Source organism: Molothrus aeneus, chromosome 2 (assembly GCF_037042795.1).
Source record: "Molothrus aeneus isolate 106 chromosome 2, BPBGC_Maene_1.0, whole genome shotgun sequence".
Classification (NCBI taxonomy): Eukaryota; Metazoa; Chordata; class Aves; order Passeriformes; family Icteridae; genus Molothrus; species Molothrus aeneus.
Genome location: NC_089647.1, coordinates 32,128,869 through 32,149,242, shown reverse-complemented (window position 1 = coordinate 32,149,242; position 20,374 = coordinate 32,128,869). Strand labels below are relative to the sequence as shown.

Here is a 20,374-nt window from a genome sequence, read left to right as displayed (position 1 = left end):
GTGTCTTTCTAGGGATGAGGTATCCAGGGAGAGTGAGGATCCAGGAGTACTTATTGGATGGACTCTGTCCAGGGCCAGCTCCTGCAGTGTCATTACTGGGTAACAGTGGGACTCTGTAGCTTTTGCTGGAGATTTCCAAATGATACTGGCTCAGAACATCCCTAGAAATTCTTTGGAAGACTGGTATTCATCTCAGACTAAAACTTCAGAAACTATATGAACAACCTGATGAATTTTGTTAGATGAGTACAAAGTCTCTCCCACCACTCCCTTATTTTTTCTCTCTCTTTTTTTTTTTTTTTTCTTTTTTTCCCCTTTGGTTGGGGTTTTTTAAGGCTGGTTGTTGGGGATTGTGGATATTCTCAGTTAGGTCGAAGAGAGAACAGAGATAATTTCTCTCAGGCCAAGCCTGGGAAACTTAGAGAAAAGAATTAAAACAATTATTATCTCTCTTTCTGCACATGTTGCTTATAGATATGATCTTCCAGAGTGTGCTATTCTTAGTTCACCAATAGTGTGAGAGGTTTTTACTCTAAGACCAATCAAATCTTATCTTAGCAAGTCGGGTTATAAGAAATGTGCGATTCTCCATTAAACGCCTTCTTTTCACCCTCTGAAGACTGGAATGTTTTGTTCCCATTCCTGACTCAACAACAACAGGGGGTTTTTGGTGTGGGTTTTGGTTTTTTTTTGTTTTGGTTTGGATGTTTTTTTGCTTGTTTGTTTTTGTTTGCTCTTGCTTGGTTTGGTTTTGTATATAGATTTACCCACCAAGGCCCCCAAGTGTGTACATGCAGATCCCCATAGCCATCGTGACTTCACAAGACAGACTTTTCCTATTTCAGCTGTGATTGGCTTTTCTGTAATACAAATTGGATATTATTCTTGGTGTTGGCCCCCAGAGTGTCTTTAGACATATGAGCAAATCCTGCATCTCTTCCTACCTGGTTCAGTTATGTCTCTCCATGCTTCCCATTGTAGTGACACTGTCTGCTTTAAAACACCTCAAGCAAAAGCTGCAGAGACATTCATAGCAGTCTTCCTATTTTACCAAATTAAACAAAACAGCTGCTACTTATTAGTTGCTACCTTGTTTTCTCCAGTTCATTGCACAGAGGGTCCTCCTGTACTGGTGGAGAAGACAGACTACTGCTCTGTCGCAGACATCTTTTCACTAAAAATCCTTTCTTTAGGATTTTTCCTTCTGAGAAGCTAAGAGGCCTCAGAGACAGAATGTAAACAATGGTTATCTGCTGCTGTGGAATGCAGCAGGTCCACCTGTGATTGGCCCATCTTGGATGTTTATAATTAATGGCCCATCAAGGACCGAGCTATCTCGGACAGAGTCCAAGAGAGCTGCCTTTGTTATCATTCTTTTCTTTTCTATTCTTAGCTTAGCCTGCTGAGGAAACCTTTTCCTTTCCTATTTCTTTTTAGTTTAGTTATAATGTAATATATATATATATATATCATAAAATAATAAATCAAGGCTTCTGAACATGGAGTCAACATTCTCGTCTCTTCCCTCATCCAAGAACCCCTGTGAGCACGGTCACACTGCTCCTTCTGCTAAACTTCCTTTTGGCTCAAAACTTCTTTTCTACTGTGCTTTCTCTTTTTACCTATGATGTTATCTGTTCATAAAAGTGTATTGAGTACTAAATGGTTGTTTCCTAGTTTATTTTCTCAACTTTAAGGTGAAAGCAAAAGATGGCTCAAGTCTCAGAAATCTTTCTTAAACTCCTCTCTTCATTTGTCATAAATATTATCAATTACCATTTTAAATTTTAATTTTTTTAATCTATAACCTTTAACTGGGGAAAAGAGGATTGACTTTTGTTGTTGTTGTTGTTGCTGTTTGCTATTTTTTTCCCCAAATTCATACCTCAAATAACACTCCTTTAAATGGTTTTAGAAAGAAGCTTGTAAGTTACAATAATTCCTTCTTCTGTAGATTCCTAAACTTCACTTGTGGAATAGCTTATTTTGGAACCTCCCACAGGGGACATAGGTGGAATTTTCCTTGTGGGAAATTCTGTTTGGGCACAGATAGCACATGACAAGACTAATCTGCCCCAGACTCTGTACAGATAGGCATATCATGTTCTGTGAGTACAGGCTTAGTTCTCATCCTTCACTCCCAACAGTTTTCTCTTGATGCAAATCAACTCTTTGTATTCCCTGCTTTCACCCACGCATTCCTAGAGTTAAACAAATGTCAGAGCACAAGCACATTTTGTTCATTTCTTTCAGACAGTGAGGTAAATACTGTAAATGTATAAAAACATGATTTCAGACTACACATAAGAACCATCCTAGAATCCATAAGGTCCAGCACCAGCCCAAGCAAATGACACCCATTCCCAATGCAAATTAAATTCCATATTTTTCAACAAGAAAGATACTAAAGTAAAAATGAGATGCTCATTGAGGTGCTTTTGTGTTCATTATGTATGAGATATACTGGAGAATCTCACTTAAATATTAATTTCTTTAAGTTGCAAAACCAGATGTTTTGTCCCAGCGTCTCAAATGCATAAAATTTTAAGCATAAAAATTTTCAACCCTTGACCCTGTGTTCCTGTGCTGTCCAGTTTTTTATCCTATTTTTTCAGGCTCCTGTTCTGTCTCTAATGCAAGCATAATAATACTTTGACAAACTGGTGTTATTGCAATTGCATTTTAAGACACCCCATTTTGGTGAATAGGAACTCTGCTATTCCAGTCTGACCTGAGCTAGAGTTTTGCAAGCAACAGATCAGTATTGGGTAATCCTGTTTATATTTGGAGGAATATGTTATTATGAGGTACAGTGAGCAAATATGGAAATTACTGGAAACTAAAGAGCCCTCCAGAGGAGCTGCAGAACTTGTAATTCTATTCAGGACCTATTTTTCATGGTTTGATCTGCACAGCATAAAATGTAGTAAGCCAAGCATCTGCTAACAGAAATGTACAAAATGAAAATGCAGAGAGCCTTCCCTCTGACTGGGGAGATCTAGCAGCTCTAAAATCCTGCTCTCACAGTTTGGCAGGAAGGGTACAATACTGGCTGGAAAAGAAATAGGCTGTACCCTTTCTGTGCCTCAGAACCCTCTACCCTGCAATAAACACAGCAATGCAATCAAGGCTTTACCTCTCTACTGCTGAATTCAGTCAGCTGAGGAAAATCATCAGCACAGTTTTAAAACATAGCATCCTACCTGGGGACTTTGAGTCTAGTAATAAAAAATATATAATAAGGTTTAGAAACAAAACCACTGGCAGAGATTTAAAGCTAAGAGTTCTCTTTGTAAGAGTGGGTGGGATTAATAATAAAAAATATAATGAGGTTTCTGTATGCACAGACAAGGATTTTTTATTTATTCTTATACTTCTCAAGATTCCATTGAACATGTTGTGCCTGCTTTTGACAGCTGAACAGTGTTCATTCTTTGTACAGGGCATCTGTATCTAGCAAAGATATGAGAATGCAGATAGAAATGAACCTCTATGCACTGTGTTTGATTTGGTGTTGCTAGAGAAACCTCAACATCTGCTATGCAAACTGCTATGGAAGAATTCAACTTTTACCCATACAACTCTCATAGGCATTCTTCTGTCTGCATTCTTACTCTAAGGAAAGAATGTCTCCTCCGGAAATTTGCCGATGGCACAAAGGAGTGGCCAATATACCCCAGAGGGCTGTGCAGCCCTTCAGAATCTTCTCTCAGTGGGTTGGAGAGATGGGCAGAGAGGAACCTTCTGAAATTCAGCCAAGGCAAATGCAGGGTCCTGCACCTGGGGAAAAATAAACCCACACAGCAATACAGGCTGGGGATGACGTGCTGGAAAGGAGCTGTGTAGAGAAGGATCTGGGGGCCCTGGTGCACAACAAGCTGCCCATGAGCCAGCAGTGTGTCCTTGTGGCCAAGAAGGTAAATGGTATCCTGGGGTGCATTTTCAGCATGCCAAGGGTGGTGATCCTACTCAGCTCTGGTGATGCCACATCTGAAATGCTGTATCCAGTTCTGGGCTCCTCAGTACAAGAGAGTTGTGGAGCTCCTGGAGCAGGTGCAACAGAAAGTGACAAAGATGATTAGGGGACTGGAGCACCTCTCTTACGAGGAAAGGCTGACAGAGTTGGGTTTGTTCAGCATTGAGAAGAGACTGAAGGCAGGGTGTCAGGAGGATGAAGCCAGGCTTTTCTTGGTGGTGCCAAGCACTAGAACAAGAATAAATAGGCAGAAACTGATGCATGGGAGTGTCCACCTGAACATGAGGAAGAACTTTACTATTCAGGTGATGGAAAACTGGAACAGATTGCCCTGAGAGGCTGTGTAGTCTCCCTCACTGCCTATAACTTAGGAACTATCAAGACACAATCCTGTGCAATATTCTTGAGTCTGACCCTGCTTGCACAGGGAGGTTGGACCACTGTAGTCCTTTCCAACCTTACCCATTCTGTGATTCTCTGATTCTGTGAAAGAGTAGATGAAGATGGGAGGTGTTCTCCTTAGTATCAATGTGATCTGAAAGGAAATAGAAGTGCCATGAGTTTATCACTGAGTGTCAGTCTATTTATACTTGCATGCACTGTGAGTGCACTGAAAATGCCTATTTAAAAGAATGTTTGACATTTGTGTACTCAAGCACAAGGATCTTAGGCCATGGTATGGGACATAGCATCCCAAGAGGACATTGAAAGCAGTGATGATCTCAGAAAAAGGCATCAGTGCTTTGCCTGCTCAGGCCTATGGGCCTTGCTTTCCCTTGAAAGGAAGGTAATTACATCACTATACAATACCTATTCCAAAATATCCCTTGCCTACAAATCACTGAGGTATTGCATAACAAGTAATATCCAGTAATATCACTGGTAATGCCAAAAGCTTGTGAAAAATGATGTGAAATAAAAGTACTTCTTCTTTTATGGATAAGATACAGAATTTAATAATACAAACAGAAACAGTTCATGTGCTTCAAGTTTTAAAGTGCATTCAAACATATTATCTCAAAGAAAGGAATTAGGAGGATTTTTAAAGCCTTGTATAGACATCTAATTTGTAATAGAAAAGGGACAATGACCTAATGTCACAAGGCCATTTAAAATTTCAGGCCAACTGATCTTTCCAGTCAGATATCAGCCCTCCAGTGTACACATGACTATGTGACGTCTGCTTTGATTGCTTGCTGCAAGGATTTTTTTCCACATTTGCCTACAAATGCTGATGGCTCTGGGGCTAAGTGAATGAAGAATCTGCAGCAGAAATGCTAGAGAATGAATTGCTGACAATCAGCTCTCTAACTAGTTTTGAAAATGTATGCATGTACTTCTACCTCAGCAGAGTAACGAATAAAGTGCATAGACATTAGAGTGTTATTGCCTTTTCTACATCTTGTCAGCAGTTTGTGATATGGAGTGGTGTATGTGTTTCTGAATTGTGCAGATAATGCCTGCCATGAATAAATATTTTGGCAGGGTAAGATTGCATTCTTATGAGCCTTAATTTGCATTTTTTGTCTGCAAAAGCCATCAGTGTGCATACCTTGTATACAGCTCTTTTTTCAGCAGTACTTTTGTTCTTCCTGAGTACTTAAAAATGCCTACCCAGTCATATTACTCAAACTGGCAGGTGGTTTGTTCTACAGATGGATAAACTCTAGAGCATGGTAAAATGCAAGTATCTAGTAGGAGTGTTTTGTCCCATCTTTGTTGGCCATCCAGCCATCTGCCTGATTTTCTTTAAAGTACAGCCCATGGTGATTCAACAGGAAGTGAAAGTGCTGTGTTATTTGTATTAAGGTGTTTAATCATCCCTGTATCATCCAGGCAAACCCTTACATGCAGAAATCTAAATTAGTTGGGCAGATGTATAGACTAGGATGTATTCCAGATATTCTTTAAATAAATATAACCTTTAAAAGGTTTAATACCAGCTGTGGTACAAATGTGATCCTTGACTGCATAATTTCATCAAATACTACCAAGGAGGTGCTTTGCATAAAATAGTGATGAGGAATTCAGAAACTTGAAGGAAAGGAAAAATCATAAGATCCAGCAATCAGCCCTGTTCCACACTCTTTGAGGTACTTAAATCCCAGGATGATGTCGCACTTGCATCTACAGCAGTGTTGGCTAGCTCATCCAGATATCAAGGAACCTGTACTTCTAAAGGTTACATAGTCTTTAAAATAATTAATTTGAACTAATTTATTGAATGAAAGAATTAATCTAAGAATATTAAGCACAAAGACAGCACCTGCGTCTCAGGAAACCAGTCGGACACAGAAGGCTGGATGAGAAATATTGGTGCATAACTGCACTAGCTTAGACTGTTTTCTAGTGCATGTCCTTTCCTGAAAGTCTTAGCAGGGTATATGTCCTATGATCTGAACCAGAAGTTTTTTATTCCCATTCCACAGCTGAGTTACTATATGGCAATAATCATACTATTATGTATTATTGCTCTTATTTCTCAATCAGTATGGAGTATATGATTTCTGGGTCAGGAAGTCTCTCCAACTGGGTGTTTGCTCAGTGCCTGGCAGAAAGGAGCTGTGATTTCAAAGGGTGCTTATGATAACATTAAAGCATAAATACTACTTTATATCCCTTATTTAAGGCTTGAAACAGTGGCCTGGGAACTCCAAAGTCTGTTAAGAGGAGGAAATATGATAATTAAGCACTGTTGAGGAAATTAATATATTTTTATCTGTATTTCTGGTGCTTAGGGGGATTATTTTTTTTTCATGATATATCCTCTTTTACTAAATGAAAAGTTGGAAATAGGAAGATAAGTTGTCAGGAGAGAATATCATGACATTGCATTTAGTTTTTTTTTTTTTCATATGTCATTCTTCCTATCATCATTTTAGTTAAAGAATTATTTCTGGGAGAAAGAAGGATAGGTTCAGTATATAATACTCTGATGAATATACAAGTGTTACAAAGGTGTCTGGTGCCAAATTTTATATATTCCTAATGAACATAGTTACATGAGGACTTTGGAAACTGATGAAGGAATCACATCCTCTTAGCTCTAGGTTCTCCTTTATCCTCTTTTCTCAGCAAATCTATGACTAAAACAGTCAGTCATTCATATCAGCAAGTGCCAAAACAGTGAAGATTGTTATCTGAAGAGATTTCCTTGTTTTACCAAGTACTTTTTTACTAGCAAAATCTTATAACACAGATGAAAATCTTGGAATCCAAAGAGCTGGCTGTATGATTTTGTTTCTATGGCTTACTCAGCTTCAATGAAAAAATGCATACAAGCAGAGTGACAGATTCACTCTGCAAAACCAGTAGAGTTTTAAATTGTGCCTATATCCATTTTACAATTATTCTGTTTGAAAACTTGTTTTATAATGACTTTCATAACCACCTCTCTGAAGTGTGCTGTAGTGAAAATAAGGCAAAGAACCATTTCCTTTCTCAGAAATTAGGTTGCTTTGCTTAACACTTTTGTTTTGGATTGTTACACTAAAACATATTCAGCTTTTTCTCTTGCTGCTGCAAAGGATCTGCTTCATGCACTGGTTAAAAACTGCAGTTCCTTAAATCAAGATTCATCTCATCCTTGCTATTTGAGCTCCTTGATCACCAGAGGTGATCAGGCAATCTCACTTGGAAAGCTTGTACTTGGAAACAACTAGTCAGCTCTGCACTTCATAAGTTCTGTTTATTGCCATTGCAAGGCAGCTGCATCTTCTAGATTCCTCATCAACTGGGTCAGAAAGATTCCAAGTTGTAAGGAAAATGCATTAATTTAATGATTAATGAAGTAAAAAAGCTTCAACTAAATTACTAAGAAACATTACAGAGCAGGCTAAAGTAGAAAACTGTTTAAATTGCTGTCTTAGGTCATTAAGTATATTTTTCTGCGTTAAAAAAATCAGAAGTTATTAAACATGTTTGTGGAAGCAAGAAATTAGGCCATTAATTTTTTTTCCTTTTCTGCAAAATAAAAAAGTAGTTTCAAGGCTTAGAGAGGGTTTGATATGACATTTGGGCAGCTTAGAGCTCAAACAAAAGCAGGGTCTTTGACATCACTTTAATACTTGGATAACTTATAAATGCAGGCCTCCTTTTTGAACTTGAGAGTGCTACTATGGGTAGGAGTGATTGGAATATGAATGGATTTGCTGAACAAAATCTTTACTACACCCTCCATTCTTTATGTTCCTATCTCCTTCTTTCCATTCCCCTTTTCCAGTCCAAAATGCACTGATTCCAGTTCGTGCAGTAGAAAGTATTTGATTTATGAAACAAAATTATCTTTTGCTCACATCCTTAGCTTTTATTCTCTTTTACTGAGCAAGACTGGCTGTCCAGACCTATATGTCAAGACAACTGAAGCTGCCTCCCACTGAAATCTTTGGGAGTGAGCAGCAGAATCAAATCAAGGTTCTGTTCTAATCTTAATGTAGAAATGTGTCATTGCTGCTGAAGTTTATAATTGCTTACAAAAATTATGGAATTAATTCAAAATTTGTACATGCAAAAACATCAACTTCTTGCATCCGAGACTCACTCTAATACTGTGAATTATTGCTGTGAATACAGCCAGTAAATCACACTTACATAACTGTCTCTAAAAGTTTAGAAGGGTGCTAATTACTTTATCTTTTCACTTTTCCATGTATTATCTTTATCAGAGTGGAGAAAATGGCACCTGAGAATGTAAGTTTTTAAACTTGTTCATACTAAAGATTTTTGGAAACCAGAGGAGAATTTTAAATACAAATCTGTTCTACATGGTTGGAAATCCAGAAGGATGGAGCTCATAGGAGACCTCTGTAAAATGACTGATTTTGCCTCAGATGACTTAGCAGGTGCTCGGAGGTGATGATTATTAGCAGAATCAGTCACAAATGTTAACTTCGCATGAAATTTTAGTGGACTGATTCTATCGTATCAGTGATTATTTTAAAAAACCATAAAACTGCTTTTCTACTTTACATAGATCTCAAGTGTCTGCCTAGATGCTCACACTGCTTCATTGGATGCATATATGGATTAAAACTCAAATGTATTCTAGATATTTTTATGTGGGAAGCAGAACATCTTGAGATAATCAGGTCTATATGTGCTGAGACATTGAAAAATGACACAACAATGACAAGTCCACCTTCCAGTCGTGTCCAGAACAACATCAGAGGTTAGCCTGATGTATTTTGAAAGTTAGAACTCTGACAATGATTTCAATATATGAAAACTATGCTTGATTACAGAAGGAAGGGAAAGCCTCAAAAGAAACATTACAATCTGATAAAATTTTTACATATTTTTGTGATATTTTATACATATTTTGTGATATATTTGTGTTATTTTATACTAGAATGTAAAGTTTTAAAGATGTGGGAGTGCATCTATTTTTTCCCATTAAGGAACTTATACTAGGCTCTTATATTTACAGAATACTTCTGGTGTGAAACATCAAAAGGAAATTGAGGTCTCTTTAATCATTAAAATCAATTTTCTCAAAAAACACCTACTGTTGTACTTCTCAAGGAAGGCTTTATGCAATCAATAGAGAGCTCTTCTAATGGAAGTGGCCTTTGCAGAATGCTTGGTTATATATTTTTTTGTATAAGGATCATCATAATCATCATCTATGGCATTTGTACATTTGTCAAGGTCAATAAAGAAAACCAATCTATTTTAATTTATTTTCAGTCAATTTCACTACATGTATCTTAGTGTTAACAGGTTCTAAAAGTAAATGTATTCAATTATGATATTTCACTGGTTGTATAAAAAAGGACAATGTTGTTTTGAAAGTGTATGTATGGGTACTGTATTGACTTTTGTATCTATTAATCAGAGACACTTGGATCAACCGCAGACCAAATTTCTCTGCTCCAACTGACAGCAGAATGTAATTCTTGTCTAGGAATACCTGTATTATCTGCATATACTGTAGGGTAGCTTACAGAAATTCATTCCATCTGCCTGTTCTCTGTACAAGAACTGTCGTAAATATTTAATACTTCTAAGAATGCAGTGAAATATTCAAGAACTTGACTATGTCCAGTCCCATTAATGGATTCAAATCCCACATGTCCATGGTTGACTGTGTATTCACAGAAGAGAAAAAGGCCCTGAGATGTTGTGCTCCTGCAAAGATGTTAGCCTGGCTTCATGCACTGACAAGATTAATTGCAGGCCTCTGAACCTGATATGTTTTCTTAATATCTAACATGGCTCTTACTTTTCTCATTCAGGCTGAAATATGTGGCTTGCTCTTGCATAATTCAACACCAGTCTTCTCTGTGTGTGGCACTGTTTTTACTCCTTGTAAGTGCCTGCAAATTACTAAAGTCAGTGATATGATGCGCAGCAGTTTGCTTAGAGTTATTTCAATGATTATGGAAAGAAAGAAAATAAGCTTTTTCCAAACTGTCAGAACACTGCAGAAGAGACAGAAGAGACTGCAGTCATAATTTCTAGAATAGTACAAAACAATTTTTCAAGGTTTTTTTTTAGTGCATGTCCTCTTTACTCAGTGGGGTGTAATACAACATGTAAATTCTCAGGTGTGGCGCAAGTTCACTTTACATCTGCTAATTGAATTGTTCCAATATTTCTTCTGGAAGCTGACACTTTATATTTTTAATTTTTTTTTTTTCAGATAGTATGCTGACTGAATATGTTAGGTGACAAAAAACACACACATTTAGAAACTGCCTGTTTCATACTCTATGAAAACACACTGCAAAACTAATTTTCCTCAGTTGGGACTATTCCAATACTCTATAATGGTAAGAGACCATGGAGGAAAGACAAACCAAACTTGCATGAAATATATCCAGCTTTATTAGCCTATAAAATAAGGAAAACAACTGTTCATGAAGACATAAGGCCCAAGTTTATCCTCTCTAACTGGAGGTTTATATCGAAAGTCCTGGGGACATACGGGAGCATAGTAGCCATAGGATCTCTATATAGTAAAACTAAGAGGCAGGTATGGACAAGAAACCAGCAAGCCAAAAAATGACATGAAGCATGTGGTGGAAATATGGGGAAAATATACTTTATTTTGAAAAAGAGGTCTCATTTGGGAATTTTTAATTGAACTTGGGTAGTGTTTCATCAGTCCCAAGATAGTGATGATTCTGTTTATAAAGCTTGAAACAATTCTGCATTTTGTCTCTAATATTCTGGTATGTGCTTCAGTACCTGATCTCATATTTCTCTTAATCCTATGATGCCTTCAAATTAGTAAAATTTTGTGTGTGTTCTGTGATGAAATAGTGTGCGCAACAAAAATGAACAATTCATGAAAACTGTGGAGTGGTGTGCTGAAAAAGAAACTGGGCTGGAAAGAATTTCAAGGTGGCACCTGCTCTGAAACTGGACTTGAGGGCCTACAGAGGGCCCCTTCAACTTAAAGTGTTCTGTGACTCTACAATTCTGGATTTTCAAAATTATTCCAAGAACATTAAAGAGCCCTAGGTAGACAATGATGTGTTGAAAGCAGTGGAAATTTGATAATGTCAATGATCATTCTCCAAAATATCAGGCATATCCCTATCCCCATGACTGTTCTAAAAATTCCAAAAAAGGAATGCTTTGTTTATATTTGTCATGAATGCTAAGTTCTTAGCAAATCTTAATTACAGTGATTTGAGGTTTAATTAGAATGTTTACTGGTTTGGTATCAGTAGATTCATTTTTAATGCTGATTGTTTATTCAATGACCATTTTCCTCTTTTAGAAAATCTAAAATAAAGTCCTCTGATGAAATATGTCAATTCTCATGGACAATTTCTTTAGTCCAGAACTGAATTTGCACATACATGTATAGTATACAGATGAATGAACTGCTGAATTTCAGCTGAGAATAATCAACTCACTGATGGAAAACTTAATATGTCCATGACCAATGTTGAAGTCTCAGATGTGAATCAAAGAGAGGAGAACACAAGTCCTCTTTATAAGTTTACCATTGCAGAGTTCTATTCCATTCTGTTTTTTCTTTCCAGGCTCATCCTATTTTCTTTTAAAGTAATAAAATTGGATTATTAGGGTTTTTTTTTTAATCCAGTCCCCTCCTATTTATGGTTAGGTATATAACCATATATATAAGAGTGAGAAATCATCTTCATATATTACAGAGCAGGAGAAGAAAATTTATTTATATCAAAATGACAATAAGAATTCAGAATAGTCCACTTAAAAATTATGAAATGACATGGACAAATATATTTTAGATAATGAAGGATATTCTAACGTGTTATTTGAATTATTCCTTTTCCTTTCAATCTGTAAGCAGTAATAGTAATAATAATAATAATAATAATTTAATGTCAAGCTTAAAACTTGATATTAATATGTTACCCATTATTAAAATGTAAGTTTTCTCTCTCCACTTAATAGTTATGTAGATGCAACATACCAAAGTAATATATGCCTTGTAGACATCTATTTAGAGATGGCAGATGTACACAGTGCTCTGGATTCCAGTTTGGGCTATTTTATGCTATTACTGTCTGAACATGATAGATTCCTTTTTCATATGATTTATAACTTGTCATTACAGGACACTGTAGTCCTCCAGACAACATTAATCTATTGGTGATTCTGAAGTGAAGACGTGATTGATGCTGTATCAGAAACTGGTGACATAGGTAAGCTCTTTTCTTTTCAAACCTTTCTTGCTGAAATGCATAGCTGTACCTAAACAGGGGTCACAAAACTATTCTAACTTCTGTAGCACAGAATACAAAATTCATCAAGGCTCTCATTTGTTTAAATTTTTATTTTTCAGATAAACTTTTTTTTAACTTTTTAAACTTTTTAAAAACATTTTTTAATTAAGCAAAAATATCTGGTTTTATTACTTTTACCAAATGATTTTTAGCAATTTTTGGGTTGTCATCTCTAATCTACCTTGGGTGAATTTCTCTTTTATATTTCTTATTGAAATAGATAGCAACAGATCTCCTTTCACTTCTCTCAAGGATTTTATACAGAATTCTCTTCTGCTGTTGCACAGAACTTTTGGAAAGGTACCAATGAATTGATTGTCCTCTCTTGTTCTAAAATCAGCAGTAGGAGTGACACTTAGAGATTTAATGACATGAATAAGACTCAACTTTTATGTTCTTGAGCATTATGTTTCTACCTCTCAAATGCTGTTCGAGTCACTAATAAACTTCTGCACTATTTCTCCTAAAAATATCCTTCATATCCTCCACAGTCAGATAAATGCTTCTTGACTGATTTCTGCAGAGGGCAGAAGAAAAACACTGAATGTAAATCCAAAGAGATGCATTTAATCTACAACTGTCATGCTCTGATCTGGTTCTGCATTTCAAGACTCTTCAGAGATACTATACAAAAAGTTCAAAGAAACACTTCATGTGATTTGACTACACTGAGATTTTAACTTCCATAATGTAATAGACAAAAAATCATTTACCTGTTAAAAACATGGCCCGATTCACTGACGGTATTGCTACACATCTTTAAGGTCTATAGATGGTGTAATCTTAAAATTATGGACATAGCACTAAAAGACAAAACAGGGCAAGTTTGCTGTCACTTAAATCTGCTATTAGAAGGGTTAGGGGCCTATAGAGGGAGGAAAAGCTGAAATCAAACCCATTTAGGAAAACAGTATGAAAGACATCCCATAAGCTAAAGTAAGATGTGTAACTGCATACTGTGCTCATTCTCCTATCCATTGCCTTGTTGGGACCCTAATCACTCACACTACCACAGTACAGCAACAGCTATGTGTTACTGCATCTAGCAGAATAGTTTATCCTGTATTGAATTTACTGATGCCTTCCGTCTCTGTCTGGGGCATGCAGAAATATTGTCAGCCTAAGGATTGTTTTTGTGTGTGAATTGGACTTGCCTTGGCTGGACACCAGGTGCTCACCAAAGCCCCTCTATCACTCTAGTTCCTCAGATTAATTTATTTACAATCAAATCAGAGTAAGATAATGGCCAGTGTCAATTTCTCCTCTGCCAGCTGGCATGGGGTCTGTCTGACAACCTGTAGACTCCTGGTACCAAAACCTTGTCATGTAACCCTAATACAGAATATCAGTGACTCTTTAATGAGTGCCTTCACAGTTATTGTAATTGTATATTTATTGACTTCTGAATTCTGAATAACCTCTTCCATTGATATTCCCCAAACATAATAAGGCCATATTCCCACGGGTCCTGATCAAGTGAATGGGTGGAAGGAGACTCCTATTTGAAATGGGGCACATTTCAGAGCAGGAGCCTAATTAAATGGGACACATTTCAGAGCAGGAGCCTAATTTTGAACATTGACTTTTGGAGATGTTGATCTTTCTTCATTGACTGTAATTAAACTCAGGGCTCTTAAGCCTCACTGAGCTAAAGCAAACCTGTATGACTGTATCCTCCTCTCATGCCTTTTTTTCTTGGTGTTTTATTTTTATGCTAATTTCCATGCAAGTAAATATCAGACACAGAGCATTTGATTTGTAATGATGACTTTGGCATTGCAAATGGTGACTGTAGAATGTGGCAAAATCTAGAAGCTTATAACTGGAGTTTCAGATCTGACATATCAGTACCTTTAGGGAGGAGACTCTTGTACATGGAACACATTCCAGCATAATACAAAGTGCTGCAGTTTTATCCTATACATTTCTCCTAGCAAATGAAGCGTTGCCAGTAGCAGACCTTGAGGGATCAAGGATCCGTTTCTATCAGAAGAATTTTGTAGCAGATATTTGGCAATCTTTGCCCTGCTTTGGCTGAAGACTTTATACTCTGGTCCTCAGAGAGGAAACCTTATCAGAAATGACTGACATCTTACAAAACATGCAATATAATTTCTTTGCTCAAAAGTGCAACATTAGCAACTGGGAAATTGAGTATTTGAGCCTTGGATATGTTGCTGAGATTTTGGCTTTTGTTGATGGTTTTTTTCTCATTCTGTTAAACAGAGTTTTATTTGCTTGCTCTTGAGAGCTCAGGTTAAGTGTTCTCTGTTTATTCCCAACCCTTTCTCTGCTATGTGAAGTAGAGTTCTTGGTAGCACCATCTGTCCCTGAGAAGAAACAACAACAAAATTGTGGGTTGGACACACAGCATTCCAGTGTTTTCCAGTATGATTAATTTGGGAATGAGGACACATTCAGTTTCCAGCTAGCTTTCTTTAAGATTTTGGCAAATTTTCTCTATTTCTCTTAGTTAGAGCAAAGAATTTGGAATTCACATGGGGTTTTTTTCTGAAAATGTAACAGTATGCTGAAATAGAAAAGTACAACAATCTTCCATGATTTAGACCAATATGATAAACATGATGCAGAGAGATCTAAACAGCATTGCAATTTTCTATTTAAATTATTATTTTTGACCATTCCTCTAAAAGTATCAAAATGATTCTTCATACTTTGAATCAGACAAATATAGGTAACAGCATTTTAATGACTTTCAGGCCATTATCTCAGGCTCATGAATATACATCTTCTAGTATAACCTTATGTGCTGTAAGTTTATTTTTTAATTAACTCAAATATTTTGTATATGGTATCAGTTAATTAAGGTTGTGCTTTTTCATAAATTACATAGGTTGATAGATTTGGTGGAAAAATTCAGCCTTAGCACATGTATATCATACAATCGTTGAGTAGATTTGATTGGAAGTTGCCCATGGATGCTATTTGATCTTAAGCACTCCGAATAAGATCAATTTTAAATTAAAAATGTCTTTAAAAGGAAGGAAGAAGCAAATTATTACCTATTTTTCTGCTTTTCTGTTTGTTGGTTGTGGGGGGTTTTCTCAAATAAATATTAAAATATATTCTTTTTTGCAGAGTTTTTTTCTGAAAGATATAATTTAAATTCAGCAGAATTACTTTAAAATGTAAAATTAACTGTGTTCTAGGACCCACTTAGTTCTGAAATCATAGTTTAGAAATTATAATGCTCTTCTACATATTTAGACTTGACTTTTCACATGCAAAAAAAACCACCCTAAAACTAGTCATGAGTGAGGAACTTGACTCCATTGCATCTTGAATATGAAAAATGAGCAACTGCAGCCAAAGACCACATTTCTAATTAGAAAACTTAATGAAGAAATGTTTTTCCCAATGAGATCTAAGACAGTACGGTGAAATTTGCCTTGAGAAAACATAGAAAATTACTCTGTGAGTGAATTTATGAATTAAAATATGTCAGAAAAGGCATTTTTGTCACATGTCCATCTTGTCACATAATGAACAAGCCCCAGCACTCCTCTTCAGGTTCAGGTGTGACAATATAGTAATAACTCTGTCTTGGCATCATGTTGTTCCTAATATGGAGAGAACTTTTGGGTAATAACAGATGTGCCATCTTTCCATGCTCCTTGCCTTTGTGTAGTAATGTGCTCCTGGTTGTGCCTGCACTCCCATCTACTAGTAAAATTAATTTTCACTATGATCATGGTACACAAATCTGGAAAAGAAGGTGGATCCTGAAAGAGTAATGAAAAAAAATGACAATTTAGGTCATTAAAAACTTTACAGCTTACTGTTTCTGTAGAAGCCAACACTTCCTAGATAATTTGTGTTTTCAAGTGAGTAGTATCTTCTTAAGAGGTATTTTGGTGCTTTTCAGGGTTGTGACCAACAGATTTTTCTTGGGAGTAGGACCTATGCTGGAAGTAATATCCCAAGAACTGTGAATTCTCAGAAGATCAGTATTGATAATCTTTTCCTTTTAGTAATTCACATTGTACTTGTCAACTTATTCCTGAGGGCTGTAGTCATCCCCTATGCACTAAAAAAACCAGGTGGATTGAAGATTAAAAAGATATTGTGTTTTTTGTTGATAGAAAGGAGGGTTTGTCTGTACTAATAATTGAATTTCCATCACAAAATGCAATGTCTGGACTTCCAGCTAGTGTCTTATTTCTAAGATGGGAAAGATTTTATTAGTTACAAATGAAAGAAAACTAATTAGTGTAATTTGTGGACTATATGCTGATGCAGTCAAACTCTGTTAAAACAAATTAAACATGTTAAAACAAAACGATTTGTCAAAATAAAGATTAATCTATTAAGAAAGAAATAGACAAATTTAGCTCAGTTCCTGATTAGATTTCTGGGTTTATCCTAACATAGTCTTACTTTTAGCTTTGTTTGTTATTTTTGAATATCATCTGTAACAATCAAAGTTGTAACACAGGCATCTTTAAACTAAAGGCACAGGTTTCTTTGTCATCATCACTACAGAGTAACAAAATGATAGTAAATAAGATGCCTTGCAGTCAGAGCATCCATTTTATGCAGAAAGCAAGCAGCCCTAGTATTAAGAGATGTTCCCTTGGGACAAGAGTCTTTGATTCAGTGATTATGTTCAATATAGTAAGACTGAATTACTTTAATCACTAAGTAAATTACCAGAGTTACAGTTATAATGAAAATTCAGAGTTGAGAATTAGGAGCTAGAATAGCAAAGAAAGAAGCCAGGTGAAGTCAAAGCAAAAAGGGAGCAATATTAGAGGTGTGTTTGAGAAGGACTAGCTGCCCTGGCTGAGACTTAAAGTCACGACATGGGATTTGGCAATGTGTTTCATTTCTAGAAAGATTCTATCAGTTTCACCAATGCATATTTGACACTTCTAAGACAACAGATGAAGCTGAATACTTTTAATCAGATGCAAGTTGCTAGAGAAATCCATGCTGTTAGACACAATTACTTGTGAAGGAGATTAATGTTCCGTTTTCTGCAGCTTAATTGTTTAAATAATTTTTCTGTTGATATTATGCTTTCCCACATACTCTGTTATGCAACTGTCACACTTTATGCAATAATTTATAAATGAATATTGAAATGAACAAAAGGGTAATAAGTAAAAAAAACTTTGTAAAAGTTGGCATTTATTTAAATGACAATGATGTTAATTGGGAGGTCTGGAATTAATCCAGTGCTGAAGAGTGGCAACATTATTTTTTTTCCCTTATTTTTTGTCTTTTGAGATCTGACGGTACGTAATAGTGACTCATTTATCAGGAAGACTTCTCCTCTTTTCAAGTAGGAAAAAAAAAGAATAAGGAAACTGTATTGTGAATAAAATTAATGTGAACATTGATGAAGCAAGATGGGTGAATGCAAACATATGCAGCTGACTTAAAATTACACTTGAGCACTCCAGCCTTTGACTCTACCATTCTGCAAAAATTCTCATACAAAGTCACTGCACTGAGACTGGTGATGAGGATGTCCCAAAGGAAGAAAAATGTAAGGCACTAAACTAACAGTAATATTTTTTACACCTTCACTATTCTGATGCAAGGCATGAACAATATTCATTTTGATGTCATTGCTATTTTTTATGCTCTATCATTTCCCCCTTACAGTGTCACCACTCAGTTTATTATGTTTCTTGAATTTGTCAAAGACGAGGCTTCAGCTACTGAAGCAAAGCTGAAACTGCATCTTTTTCCAGCAGATATAATCTCCTCTGCTGCTATGGGAAAAAAACCCAAAGCTGTTACACTGGAGATTTTTGCTCATTTTTTTTTCAATTTTTTTTTTTTTTTTTTAGTTTTGCTCCGTGGATTTTTACATGTCTCAGTTAAAGTTAAGGTTATGTTGTTTCTTTAATCTTTTCTTCCTACAGGGAAAGGAATTGCATGGGTTTTTTCAATTAATAAGGATTGGAATCTATTTTATATCAAGTGAGATGTGTTGCTAAGCAGAGCAGTACTGAACATGTGGCATTACCATAATTTTCAATTTTTACTTTGCATTCTTGGGTCTAAGATGTTACAGAGGAATCTGATACGTATCATCTTCATTCTTAAAAGTCCAGAGGAGATATGGGGAGAGAAATAGGGGGATCAAAAAAAAATATAGAAGTGGATTCACATTTGCCTTCTACCGCACAGAGTTTACATTGGGCCAGGAAAATAATATGAAAGAAAAATGTTGATACTTTATGATGATTCTGAAGGCAAATCTCCAGGGACACAGATTTCCAGTGCAGAATGTCTGAATTTTAGGTGGTGAGCAATGAGGGAGGGTAAAGCACACTGTGGAGGCACCATGTCAGAGTGGGAAATGGTAATGTGTGCTAACAGATGTGTTCAGAGCCAGGTTGGATGGGACCCTGAGCAGCCTGGTCTAGTGGAAGGTGTCCCAGCCCAGGGCAGAGAGATCAGAACTAGATGATTTTTAAGGTCCCTTCCAAGTCAGAGAATTCTATGATTCTGTGTTTTTACTGGATTGAAGAACTATATTACTCCTCTTTGCTCTGACAATTCAGAAAAATCCATTCAGTTTCTTAGGTGATTCTTAGGTGATAGGGCCAAAATGCAGGGACGTGTTTTGAAATCTCTTAGTGTTGAAACCATAATTATTTTTTTCATCAGATCTACATTCCTTGCAGTAAGCCCCCAAGACACAAGGAAATCTAAAAAGAGACCTCAAAAGGCCCTCTTCTTGTTTCCTCTAGCCACTGTTTTATCTTCTTTTTCAATATACAACACATATTAAATTGTTTAAATTTCCCCTCAGAAGAGGGACACAGTTTTAGGCAGCATTATTCTGAGCTTGGAGTATCTCTCCAAATGCCTAAGAAAGTAATGAGGTGAAGTGGTGACCAGGCTGTGATCCTGGGTAAAGTGAAAGCCATTATCGTGCAGCAGGGGAGGAGCAAATACACATGCTCATCTTTAAATCTTCAGACTGATGACAGCCTAAATTCAGTGCTGAATAGTCAAAGCATCACAGTATGCATGCTAGAAAAAGAAATGGACCTGACCTTTGCAGACAATCTTACGCTTTGTAAGATGATCAGGGAAACGTGAACATCTGTGCTGGGAAAAAAAGCATCATTATTGCAATCTGTGCTGGTAGATTACTTGTAGTTAGAATGACTAATTGCAGGATGCTGAGTGACTATATGGCATAGCCTTGTTGAGGTGTGTCTGCTTTATGTTCTTGTTTTTATTGCTTTACTCAAAATATAGTAGGCAAAATAATTGAATCTGTTTAATATCACAGAGCCATATCATGGAGAAACACTTCTTTAGCTGTTTTTTACTTCATTTTTTAAACATAGTCATGTGAAACAGAATGAAAGGATTTTAGGAAGAGGTGCATCTATCTCATTTTGTTTTGCATGCTCAAGCCATTTGATGCTGAAGCAGATTATCCAACCCATCCTCCCCCATGTCTTTGCAAAAGAGGATGCAGAGCTGAGATGGGCTTGTAAAATAATAATATAGTTCATGTTTGTGTGTGGGTTGATCAAAAGAAATACTTTTTCTTCTTGGATGATATTTTGCTGAAAAATATCAGATCTAATATGATATTCTGATCTATGTGACTCTCACATAAACTTGAGGTTATTCCAGAGAAGCCATTAAGCTTGACATAGAGTCCTCTGAGATCATAATTTGG

At 36.3% G+C, this 20,374-nt stretch overlaps 1 long non-coding RNA gene across 1 annotated transcript in view; it reads left to right on the top strand.

The window, feature by feature from the left end:
- Nucleotides 1-12,616, top strand: part of LOC136569890 (uncharacterized) — a 341,210-nt gene extending 328,594 nt beyond the window's left edge. Inside the window, exon 3 of the long non-coding RNA XR_010785490.1 lies at nucleotides 12,528-12,616. This is a non-coding gene — a long non-coding RNA (uncharacterized lncRNA). The remainder of the gene's footprint in view (nucleotides 1-12,527) is intronic.
- The last annotated feature ends 7,758 nt before the right edge of the window (nucleotides 12,617-20,374 follow it).